Source organism: Leopardus geoffroyi, chromosome X (genome assembly GCF_018350155.1).
Source record: "Leopardus geoffroyi isolate Oge1 chromosome X, O.geoffroyi_Oge1_pat1.0, whole genome shotgun sequence".
Lineage (NCBI taxonomy): Eukaryota > Metazoa > Chordata > Mammalia > Carnivora > Felidae > Leopardus > Leopardus geoffroyi.
Window position 1 is genome coordinate 50818733 of NC_059343.1, and position 12136 is coordinate 50830868.

General features: G+C 37.3%; 1 pseudogene; it reads left to right on the plus strand.

The window, feature by feature from the left end:
• Window positions 1-9881: 9881 nt before the first annotated feature.
• LOC123594369 lies at window positions 9882-11219 on the plus strand (annotated as a pseudogene).
• Window positions 11220-12136: the final 917 nt, after the last annotated feature.

Below are 12136 nucleotides of genomic sequence, written 5' to 3' on the forward strand. Positions count from 1 at the left end.
TTAACCTTCTGACCTCAGCTCAGGTCATGATCTCACGGTCCGTGGGTTCGAGCTCTGCATCAGGCTCTGTGCTGACAGTGCAGAGTCTGGAGCCTGCTTTCGCTTCTGTGTCTCCCTCTCTTTCTCTGCCCCTCCCCTGCTCATACTCTGTCTCTCTCCATGTCTGATAAATGAATAAACATTAAAAATTTTTTAAAAAAGAAATATGTAATGTTTTATAAAAAGGGTCATGACAATGAGCAAATGTTAGTTCAGACTTCAAGCAGAAATAATCTTCACATGAGGGATTTTAAAAAGCCCTCTGTTATTATCAGGGGGCCTAGGAGAACCTGATAGTCTGAGCACTTCTGTCAGAAAGAGCTAGTGTATGTTGCACATGTGTCAGAGTTAACAGAGAACCTTTGTGACTGGTCATAAAATAAAATCCCTGAGGGATGAAATACAGAAGAAAAACATGCATATTAGAAATTAGGAGACTTAGACTTTGCAAAAATAGTAAGCCCAGAGACTCTGAAGCCAAGCTACCTTGGTTAGAATCCAGTTCTGCTCTTCACTAGGCTATGAGATCTTCAGCAAGTTAGTTAAACTCTCTGTGTCTCAGTTTCTTTGTTGTAAGGATTAAATTAAAAAATGAATATTTATAAGGCATTTAAAATAATGTCTGGCAAGTGGGAAGTCCTATAGTTGTTAAATAGGTAAAATTTGGGACACAAAGAGTCAAAATGTACTGGAACAGAACTGTTAGCCACCCTTAGTAATAGGAACCACATGACGAAGCCTTTTATTGAGTTCATTGCTGTGGCTTCAACAAAGCCTTTTGTCATTCACAGGACTTTATCACTTTTTGTCATAAAGTCCAGATTGACCAATTCCACCAGCACCAGATGGGCCCCATATGGGTATTAAAATCAATATTTGGTACTGAAGGTGGGTAAAATCAGGTAAGCATCCTCACTTACACAAATATGTTTTTATGAGTTCCATTTCTGGTTTTCTCTGTTAAAACCTTAAGCAAACACAAAATGTCCAGCCATCTTCATTCCTAAGTCGGGAGGAGTACAAGAAGGCCCTTACATGTGATGCAAATATGTCATGTCTGGCACATAGTAAGATCACAAATATTTTTAAAAATCAGATCTTTAGAACAGTTTAGGGATGTTGATACAGTCCATATTTCCCTTCTCAAAAGCTTATGGTGCTCTATAAACATGTAACAGATGTGTCCTGAACATTCTAATATAGGGACATTCCTATATGAAGCAACCCTGACCATTCCTTCATAACGATCTTAAATTTTTCAAACATGGCACTTCTGTCTCCAACTTTTTATTCCCCTCTCTTTGGAGCATAGTGACAATCATTTTATAAGGAAGATCAGGGCAGATAAAGACAAAATGCTCTCCTAAGATAAGAAGGCTTCTGTCATAGGCTCAAAAGAAGTAGGGTCTAAGTTACTTAATGTGATGATTAGAAAGAGGGATAGGAATTTCTCAGGGACTTTCATAAGAAAATTAGCCCTTGAGGTGGGCAATGTACAGAGGTGACGATTGAGCACTTGAAATGTGACTAGCCCAAATTGAGATGGGCTGTAAATATAAAAAATATACCAGATTTCTTAGGCTAAGTACAAAAAGAGACATAAAACATTTCATTTATGAATTCCTTTTATAACAGTGGTTACAGGTTGGAATAATACATTACATATAGTAGATTAAATAAAATATGTTATTAAAATTAATTTTATTTATTTACTTATTCACTTTTTTCATATGACTCCTAGAAAATCTAAAATTGCAAGTGTGGCTCACATGTTTTTATTGGACAGCATGATTCTAGGATTTATGGTGTATTTAATTATTAATACTATAAATCAAATTTATAATTACAAAAGCAGGTAGTACACATATGCTAGAAGATATACATGCACATGCACTTTTTATTTTATTATTTCTTAATGTTTAATTTATTATTTTTGAGAGAGAAAGCATGAGCAGGGGAGGGGTAGAGAGCAAAAGGGAGACACAGGATCTGAAACAGGCTCCAGGCTCTGAGCTGTTAGCACAGAGCCCAACGTGGGGCTTGAACTCGGGAATGGCAAGATCATGACCTGAGCCAAAGTCGGACACTTAACCGAACTGAGCCACCCAGGTGTCCCATCATATGCACTTTAAAATATATTTTTATTTAATTTTCATCTCATCACTTTTAGTGTTTGTGTATGTTTTAAAATGTAATAATATAAAAGTACAGGAATGCATGTTACATATTATATATATATATATGTATATATAACATTTTATATGTTTATAAACATATGTATATGTATGTTTATAAACATATATGTATATATGTTTATATTTTATATGTTATATATTATACATTATATATTATATTATATTACATATATTATGTAAAAAACACTTTATATATTTACACTTTTTTTATTAACAAAGGTGAAACAACCTTTTTCAACCACACAAACTAATTCTTGCTTTAGGACTTTTTCACTTATTATTCCCTCTGCCTGAAACATCTGTCTCTAGGGGTGCCTGGGTGTCTCAGTCGGTTAAGCCTCTGACTCTTGATTTTGGCTCAGGTCATGTCTCACAGTTTGTGGGATCAAGTCCCACGTCAGACTCCATGTTGACAGTATAGAGCCTGCTTGGTATCCTCTCTCTCCTTCTCTTTCTGCCTCTTTCCCTTTCCCTTTATCTCAAAATAAATAAACTTAAAAAAAGAAACATCTGTCTCTATACCTTTGAAAAGTTAACTCCGTTTTGACATTTGTGTCTTGATTGAAATGTCATCTAGTCAGGGCTTCTCCCTAATCTTCTAACCCTATACAATCACTGTAGTCACTCTCAGTCATATCCTCTTAACACCCTATTCTATTTTCTCTTTAACAAAGCTTCTTTCTGAAAGGTTTTTGCTCAATCATTTATTTAAATAAAATCTGGAAATCAAAACCCTTCTTTTTTGTTCAACTGAACACCATTTCAGAAGAAAAAGCATAGCATGTGGAGCCAAACAGATTTGGAGCACATAGTTCAGATCAAGAAAATTTAGAACCATGGGGCGCCTGGGTGGCTCAGTTGGTTGAGTGTCCGACTTCAGCTCAGGTCATGGTCTCATGGTTCGTGAGTTTGAGCCCCGCGTTGGGCTCTGTGCTGACACCTCAGAGCCTGGAGCCTGCTTCGGATTCTATGTCTCCCTCTCTTCTGTTCCTCCCTCGCTCGCACTCTGTCTCTCTCTCTCTCTCTCAAAAATAAGCATTAAAAATTAAAAAAAAAAGAAAATTTAGAACCTTTAATTTAATTTAATTTAATTTAATTTAATTATTTAACCTTGTGAGGGTGAAACTTAACCAGGTCTCTGAATGTCCTCACTAATGTGGCATAAGAGTACTTTAATCAGCAGTCCTAAGCTGTCCAAGAATACTGGTCATGCTAATTTATCTGCACAAGAGGGAAGTGTCTTGTGTGGTTGGCACAAAGATTGCGGGGTTTGGAAAAGAGTTTTTCTCCTTTATTTTTAGTGTGAAAAAACATACTAAGTTTTGAAATACAAAAAAGACTTTGGATCCAGGTGGCTTAGATGTGGATCCCAGCTCTACTACTTAGTAGCTGTGCTATTAGATCAAGTTACTTAATCTTTCTGAGCCTCAATTTCCTCATATGTAAGATACAGACTATAATTGTGCCTATTTAATAAGTTTTTTGTGAGTAATTAACATACATAATATACTTATAATAATGCCTTGCCCATAAGTACTGTATAAATATTGATTGAAATGAAAAATAAAAGATAGGAAAGATTGAGAAAGTTAAAAGGTAAACCAACACATTACTACATCCTCAGCCTAAATGCATGGACACTATCTCATGAAGGTATTTAAGGTAGGGAAATCTTGTACAATTATTGTATTGTGAAGCTTGTAGGATTGTAATGTCCTTAGAAAACAATGACAGATCCCTTAGTGATATGGAGCAAGGATATTCACAACAAAAATTGGAATCCAACCTGACTAAGGTTGGGAAATTCTAATGTACTAAGCATATGTCAATAAACATCAGTTCAGTGGCCAAATCTGGTGTTCAATCAGTGTATGACCAGAAAGCTAAGAATGATGTTTACATTTTAAGTGATTGAAGACATTTAAAGAATAATATTTCATAACATATCAAAATTATATGAAATTAAAATTGCAATATCCAAAATTAAATTTTTATGGAACACAGCCACAATAATTTATTTACATATTGTCTATGGTTGTTTTCACACTACAACTTCAAAGTTGAATACTTAAACATCAGAGCAAGGTAGAAAGAGCTAGGTCCCTGTTACTATAGAGTCACCACACAGGCCTTGGATGACTTAGACTATTACATTTTATTTTGGGTATTGTTATGTCAGCTAAGTAATCTGCATTATGACTTATACAGATTACAAGCAAATTTACACAACTAATTTGGATAACTTTATATATAAACATGTTCAGAAGATATTGGTTTAAAAGTTTGCAAAGTTCTTCTGGATGCAATTTAGCCAAAATTCAGCAAAAACAAATTAGTTGTCTCTATATCATTCTCATGAGCAGCTTTGTTCCAAAGATGATAACAATTATAAGTCATACAGAGAAGGACAGATTCCATATGTTTTCACTCTTATGTGGATCCTGAGAAACTTAACAGAAGACCATGGGGGAGGGGAAGGAAAAAAATGGTTAGAGAGGGAGGGAGCCAAAACATAAGAGACTCCTAAAAACTGAGAACAAACTGAGGGTTTATGAGGGGAGGGATATGAGGGGAGGGTTTATGAGGGGAGGGTTTATGAGGGGAGGGTTTATGAGGAGGGCACCTGTTGGGATGAGCACTGGGTGTTGTATGGAAACCAATTTGACAATAAATTTCATATTAAAAAAATAAAATAAAATAAGGAAGCTAAGAAAACACAAAGATGATAACAATGACTAATGGTCTCAGATTCCTGATTAATTAATAATTTCCACCTCGTGTTGTTTTATATAAGACTAATATGGAAAATATTACATCAAAATTGTCATGAAGAAACCCAAATGCGTATGAAAATAATGGGAAAGTTACCAAAGTTATTTGCAACAATGACTCAAATAATCTCAAGCTTGCTTAAATTTATACTGGTTACTGCAAAGAAAGGCCCAAAGAGAATCACTAAAGCATATAGTAGGTATTAAGTAAATACATGATTGACCTGATTTCCCAGGGGAGTAATCCTATATGCAATAAATATAGGTGCCATGTAGTATGGGGTAGTGCCAGAGGGAAATGTTAGTTTACTATACTCACATAGCTAGCTGTGTGTGATTAATGGCTTAATCTGATGGACAGGGACAGAAAACCCATTTCCAATTCTTTATGCACCCTCTTTCCTTATCCCCTTTGGAAAGAGGCATAAGAAAATCAGTAAGCCAGTAATCAGGTAAATATCAAATAAAATTAAAACCAGAAAGAAATAATGCATCCATGTATTACTTAGGTAAGTTTTAAAATAAAAGTGATCATTAAAAATAACTTCTGTTGTAGGGGAGTGACCTCAGCAAAATGGTAGAGTAGTATCTTAGACCATTTTGGCTTCTATAACAAAAATTTCATAGACTGGGTGGGTTAAACAACAAATGTTTATTTTTCACAATTCTAAAGGCTAAATTCAAGGTCAGGGTGTCAGCAGACTCACTGTCTTGTGAAGGCTCACTTTCTGGTTCATAGCAAATTATGTTTACACTCTATCTTCACATGGTGGAGGGGAGGAAATCTCTGAGGTCTCTTTTATAAAGGCACTAATCCCATTTATGAGGGCTCACCCCACCTTTATGACCTAATCACCTCCCAAAGGCCACACTTCCCAATACCATGATAGTGGGAATTAGGTTTCAACATATGAATTTTGAGGGACACTGCCTCTCCAAAGTTCATGTCCTCCTCTCATGCAAAATACACTTCTTTTATTTCAATAACCCCAGAAGTCTTAACTCATTCCAGTGTTAACCTTAAAGCCTATGTCCAAGGTCTCATCTAACTATCATATTAATCATATATGGGTGAGTCACAGGGTATAATTCATCTTCAGGCAAATTTCTCTCCAGCTGTGAAACTGTGAAACTAAACATGTTATGTGTTTACAAAATACAACGGTGGTACTGGCATAGGTTAGACATCCCCATTACAAAAGAGAGAGATAAGAAAGAAGTGACAGTTTCCAAGTAGTAGTCCAATGTCTGTCTAATGGGGAAAACCTCATTAGAATTTAAGGTTCAAGGATAATTTGGGGCATCTGAGTGGCTCAGTCAGTTAAGTGTCTGACTTTGGCTCAGGTCATGATCTCATGGTTCGTGAGTTGGAGCCCCTCATTGGCTTCTGTACTGACAGCCCAGAGCCTACTTCAGATTCTGTCTCCCTCTCTCTCTGCTGCTCCCCCGCTCATGCTCTGTCTCTCTCTGTCTCAAAGATAAACACCAGAAAGAAAGAAAGAAAGAAAGAAAGAAAGAAAGAGGCATCTTTGGCTGGATGCTTTGAATTCCAGACCCACTGGTGTGACAGTTTCACCCCCATGGCTTAGAGGAACTGCCTTACAGTGGTTTTCTTCTGAGGTTCCATCACTGTGGATGTTCTCTGCTGGCCCTGCCTTCAAGGTGGCTCTCTGACCCAGCTGCATGATTCTTCCGGGCTGAAGTCCGACATCCACGACTCTCCTGGTTTGGTGTCCTGCACCTGAGAGTCTATCAGGCAGTCCCATCCTTTGAAACCTAGGAAGAGGTATCCATGCTCCCTGGGGCTCTGAACCTGGGACCTTATAAGAGTGGCAACCCTGAAAATCTCTAAATAACCATTGGGGTTATTCTTCCATTGTCATGAAGAAGAGCACCTGTATACTGTTGAGATGGATGATCCATACTAATTTCCTACTCTAACAAGTGGGTTGGCCTCAACTTAAGTGCTGTCCATTTTTGCAATATGGTTAGACTGACAATTTTTAAAAATCTTAAACTGTTTCCTTTTTGCTTAACAATTCTGTCATTAAGTCATTTGTCTGTTCTTGTGGTTTACTATAAGTAGTAAGGCCAGAGTGTCCTTCAACAATATTCTTAGAGATAAGTTCAGCTAAATATCCAGTATCATCACTTGCAAATTATGCCTTCTATAAACGCTAGAATATGCACACAATTTAGCTAAATCCTTTGCCACTTTATAACAAGGAAAGCCTTTCCTCCAGTATCTAAAAACCAAGTTCTTCACTTTTGTCTAATACCTCATCAGAATATCCTTTACTTTCCATATTTCATCTAACATTAAAAATTAGGTTTTGACATATAAATGGAGGGGGTACAAGGAGGCAGCTCTAAGCTCATATCTCCCCACAAAAATATTGAAACTGTCAGAAACAACTTTGTTAAAAAACTGGAAAATAGTCAAAGGTTTACAGCAACCAATTGAATGATGAATCAAGACAGAGATAAATTCAAAATGGTAAGAAGATGTGGTGAATCATTTTAAAATTTATTCATTTATGAGAAACAGAGAGAGAGAGAGAGAGAGAGAGAGAGAGAGAGTGGGGGAGGGGCAGAGGAAGAGGGAGACACAGAATCTGAAGCAGGTTCCAGGCTCTAAGCTGCCAGCACAGAGCTGGACTTGGGGCTCAAACTCATGGACCATGAGATCATGACCTGAACTGAAGTTGGATGCTTAACTGACTGAGCCACCCAGGCACCAGATTTGGTGAATGTTTACTGGTCCTTACTGCCTACTTCTCACCCTCACACAGTAGTAGTCTTGAAAAGGAAAACCAACACTCCCAGATTGAGATCATGATCTCTGGTTCCAGAAGGAGCAAAGGAGACCTTATGTGCAAATTAGTATGTATATCTGCTCTAACCTGCCTGGAAGCTATTTAAAAGATTGATACAGGGTACTTGTATCTGTTATTTCTAACTTGTATCTCAGGCCTGCAAAGGAGTGGCCAAATCTCAAAAATAGTGCAAACTGAACTTACAAACCACAAATATCTGGGGAAAAAATTATAATTGAAACATTCACTAGACCACTTAAGGCCCATATACAAGAGCTGGAGAGAGTTTCTTTGGGAAAATAAGATATTTGAAAGCAAAAGTATATATAGGGGAATTTCAAGTGTTATGTCCAAATCCAGAGCAAAAGACATGCTCAGAAAACACCTGAGAAGACCCTAAGCTTTCACAGCAGTCTGATTTCTACTTTAAAAGTAAGCCTAGTTAAGTGTTGAAGGAGTGCCCAGGTACAATGCCAGTCTACAGACAAGGATAAATGGGGTTATTTGTTTGATTTTTAGCTGCTGACATTTAAGAAATTCTCCATTAATATACTAGCTCAATGCAAGCTAAAGAACAGAGACTGCAGTGATGGCACACAACAAGGAATAGTCTTAACAAAAATAAAAATGTGACAAAGCCACTAAATAAAAGTACTAATACAAACTTCACCAAAAAGCAAACTCTAGGAAAGGTAGACAATCTGAATTAAAGATATATCACTTTATAATATTAAAATGCCCAGTTTTCAGTAAAAAATCACAAAACATACAAAGAAACAGTAAAGTGTGGCTCATTCATACATAGATGCATTGTTGTTTCCTTTTGAGGAGGAATTTTAGGATTCACTATCCTACTAACTTTCAAATATGCAATACAGTATCATTCATTACCATCACGATGCTGTACATTACATCTCTATGATGTATTTACATATATATATATATATATATCACATTTTCTTTATCAATGTACAATAAGGTGAAAAAATTCTCAAGCACAAATGCTAGTGGAAATATAAAGAAGTAAAGGAAATAGAGAATTTGTGAACAAAATGAGAATATCAGAATGTGATAATAGTATAAAAGGAATAAAATAGAAACTCTTGAGCTGGAAAGCAAAATAACTAAAAGAAAAAGGTTAATAAAAATCTTTGGAAAAATATTTGAGCAAGAAGAAAAAATCAGTGGACTTGAAAATATAATGGCTGAAATTATTAAGTCTGAAGAACAGAAATAAAAAAATCAAGAAAATTTAACAGAGCCTGGAGGACCTGTGGATATCATCAAGAGGAAAAGGTATGCATTACAGGGGTCCAAAATGAAAAAGAAGAGAAAGGGGCAAAACAACATTTGGAGAAATAGCAACTAAAATTATGCTATATTTCACTAAAGATTTAAATCTATAAATCTTAGAGTTTATCAAATAGGATAAACTCAAATTGACCCATACGGCGACATATTATACTCAAACTGTCAAAAGATAAAGACAAAGAAAATCTTAAAAGCAGCAAGAAAAGTAACTCTTCATGTAAAAGGTATCCTCAACAAGATTATCAGCCAATTTCTCAGTAAAAAGCCTAAATATGGGATGACATATTTAAAGTGCTGAAAGAAGGGGCGCCTGGGTGGCGCAGTCGGTTAAGCGTCCGACTTCAGCCAGGTCACGATCTCGCGGTCCGTGAGTTCGAGCCCCGCGTCGGGCTCTGGGCTGATGGCTCAGAGCCTGGAGCCTGTTTCCGATTCTGTGTCTCCCTCTCTCTGCCCCTCCCCCGTTCATGCTCTGTCTCTCTCTGTCCCAAAAATAAATAAACGTTGAAAAAAAAAATTTAAAGTGCTGAAAGAAGAAAAATAGCTGCTAGCCAAGAATTCTATATCCAGCAGAACATCATAAATTAGATAGATAATAAATATATTACCGATTTTAAAAAAAAACCTCAGGAGATTATTATCATGTGTTTTCCCCATAAGAAATGCCAGAAAGTGTCACTTAGGTTAAAATGAAAGGACACTATTGTGGGGAACCGTGCCCACAGTTGCAGGCCACGTGGTGGGATGAGGGAGCAATGGAGCTGGAACCTGAGCTCCTGCTGCAGAAGGCCCATTAGAACATGCAGGTGGCTCAGAGGCAGAGGTACGGTGGGAGCTGGGCCAGATGCTTACAGGGGTTGCAAGAGGCCCGGAAACAGATCAAAGAAAGTGCATCACAGACAAGAGATGTCCTCAAACAGCATTTTAATGATTTAAAGGTAACCCTTGGGAAGCTCCTGGATAAGTGATTGGTGACCCTTTTGCAAGAGGTGGACACCATTTAACAGGAGACCATTAAACCACTAGATGACTGCTAGAAGTTCAGAAGTTCATAAAGCATGGAGTTAACACTGAAGAAGACTTAGTCCAAGAAGGGGAGATCACCCTTCTAGGTGGTGTAGGAAAACAGAATGAAAAACTATGAAACTTTACAAAAAGTCCTCACACGTTCAGTTGGTCAGCTTAACAGAAGTGCCTTTACTGGTTGATGTGTCTTGTTTACCGGCTCAGTTACATGACTCAATTCTGAACAAAGTGAAAGACCTCACTTTCAAGTACAGAACAGTAGCATCTTGCCCACCAGTACAGATAGAAAAACTAATAGAGAAATGTGGAAGAATCATTTTTCAGTGGTGTAAGGTCGATGATAACTTTGCCGCTCAAATTACAGTCTTCAGTTCCACAAATGCCCTTCAAATCATTTTGAGGACATATCTGTAGACTCTGAAACTGAGCTCATAGTATTGCACATAGACCCCAACATTGATTATCAGTTCAGAGTCTGTGCCTGAAGAGATGGCCAACAGGAGTGGAGTCCTTGGGGCATCCTCCAAATGGGTCACTCTACATTGGTGCCTCATGAGTGCACAGCTAGCTTTGAGGGGTACAGACTGAGGAATTGAAAAAATATAGCCCTCCAGAATGATTGTGAATCCTCAGATATCCTCTGCTCCAGTGCTCCAACTTATTTCTGTGGGCAGACATTGACATTCAGAGTTAAAACTGAGGATAACCAGACAAAGGAGACAGTATAGGAGTGTGTGCAGAAAAATAGAATGGATATGACCCTCTGCAGCATGATCAAGCAGTGTGCATTATACAAATGGTGCAGTTTTGTAAGTGGAAAATAAATGACTGATTAGTTGCTAGCAGTTATTGAAGTTGTGACTCTAGGATCCACCAATAATAACGGAGGAAGAAACATCAGTCTTCCGGTACTTACTAGCTCAGATAGCATAGAATTGATTTTTGATTGGTTACATAATCAATCTTGTGGTTGTCTTTATTTTGGATGCTCATTTTTCTATCTTGGGTGGAAATGTTGGTATGCTATGTTTGGGGATGATTGTCTTTGGTTTGAAGGGCTTTAAATATAGCTGTCCTCAGCTCAATTTTAGTTGAAATTGGTTAAATAATTTTGTTAGATTCAACTCTCAGTTAAAACATTGGAAATGGAAATTGTTTACTGGGTTTATTTTGGAAGATTTTACAAATAAGAGATTTGACTATTGTGGACAAACTTGTAGTGCTGTCGTTTTTTTTTCTTTTAGCACAGTGTTAATTGAAACACCAGCACCAAGATAAAAATCTAAGTGAATTTTCTTATGTGGATCCTGATAAACTTAACAGAAGACCATGGGGTAGGGAAAGGAAAAAAAAAAAGAGGTTAGAGTGGGAGAGAGCCAAAGCATAAGAGACTGTTAAAAACTGAGAACAAACTGAGGGTTGATGGGGGGTGGGAGGGAGGAGAGGGTGGGTGATGGGTATTGAGGAGGGCACCATTTGGGATGAGCACTGGGTGTTGTATGGAAACCAATTTGACAATAAATTTCATATTTAAAAAAATTTAAGTGGATTTAAAAAAAATTTAATGTTTATTTTTTTAGAAAGGTATAGAGTGTGCAAGCAGGGGGGGTGCAGAGAGAGAGGCACAGAATCTGAAGCAAGCTCCAGGCTCAGAGCCCAATGTGGGGCCCAAAGCTATGAGCCTTGAGATCATGACCTGACCCAAAGTCAGATGCTTAACCGATGGGGCCATCCAGGCGCCCCCTAATTGGCTTTTAAAGTATGAGGATATATATAGAGAGAGCTCTATACCCTTCCACTGTACTTCTTTAAAAGTTGGTTATTAGAACAGGAAAGCTTAATGTAACATTACTTTATTAAATCTCTATCTTTTAAGGATCCAAGCCCATGTAAGACTTTAGGATAAAACAACAAGATAGACCAAAGAGAAGCCAGAGTTTGGTAATATACATTCACCTGTGTGCTCTCTACATGAGTGCTG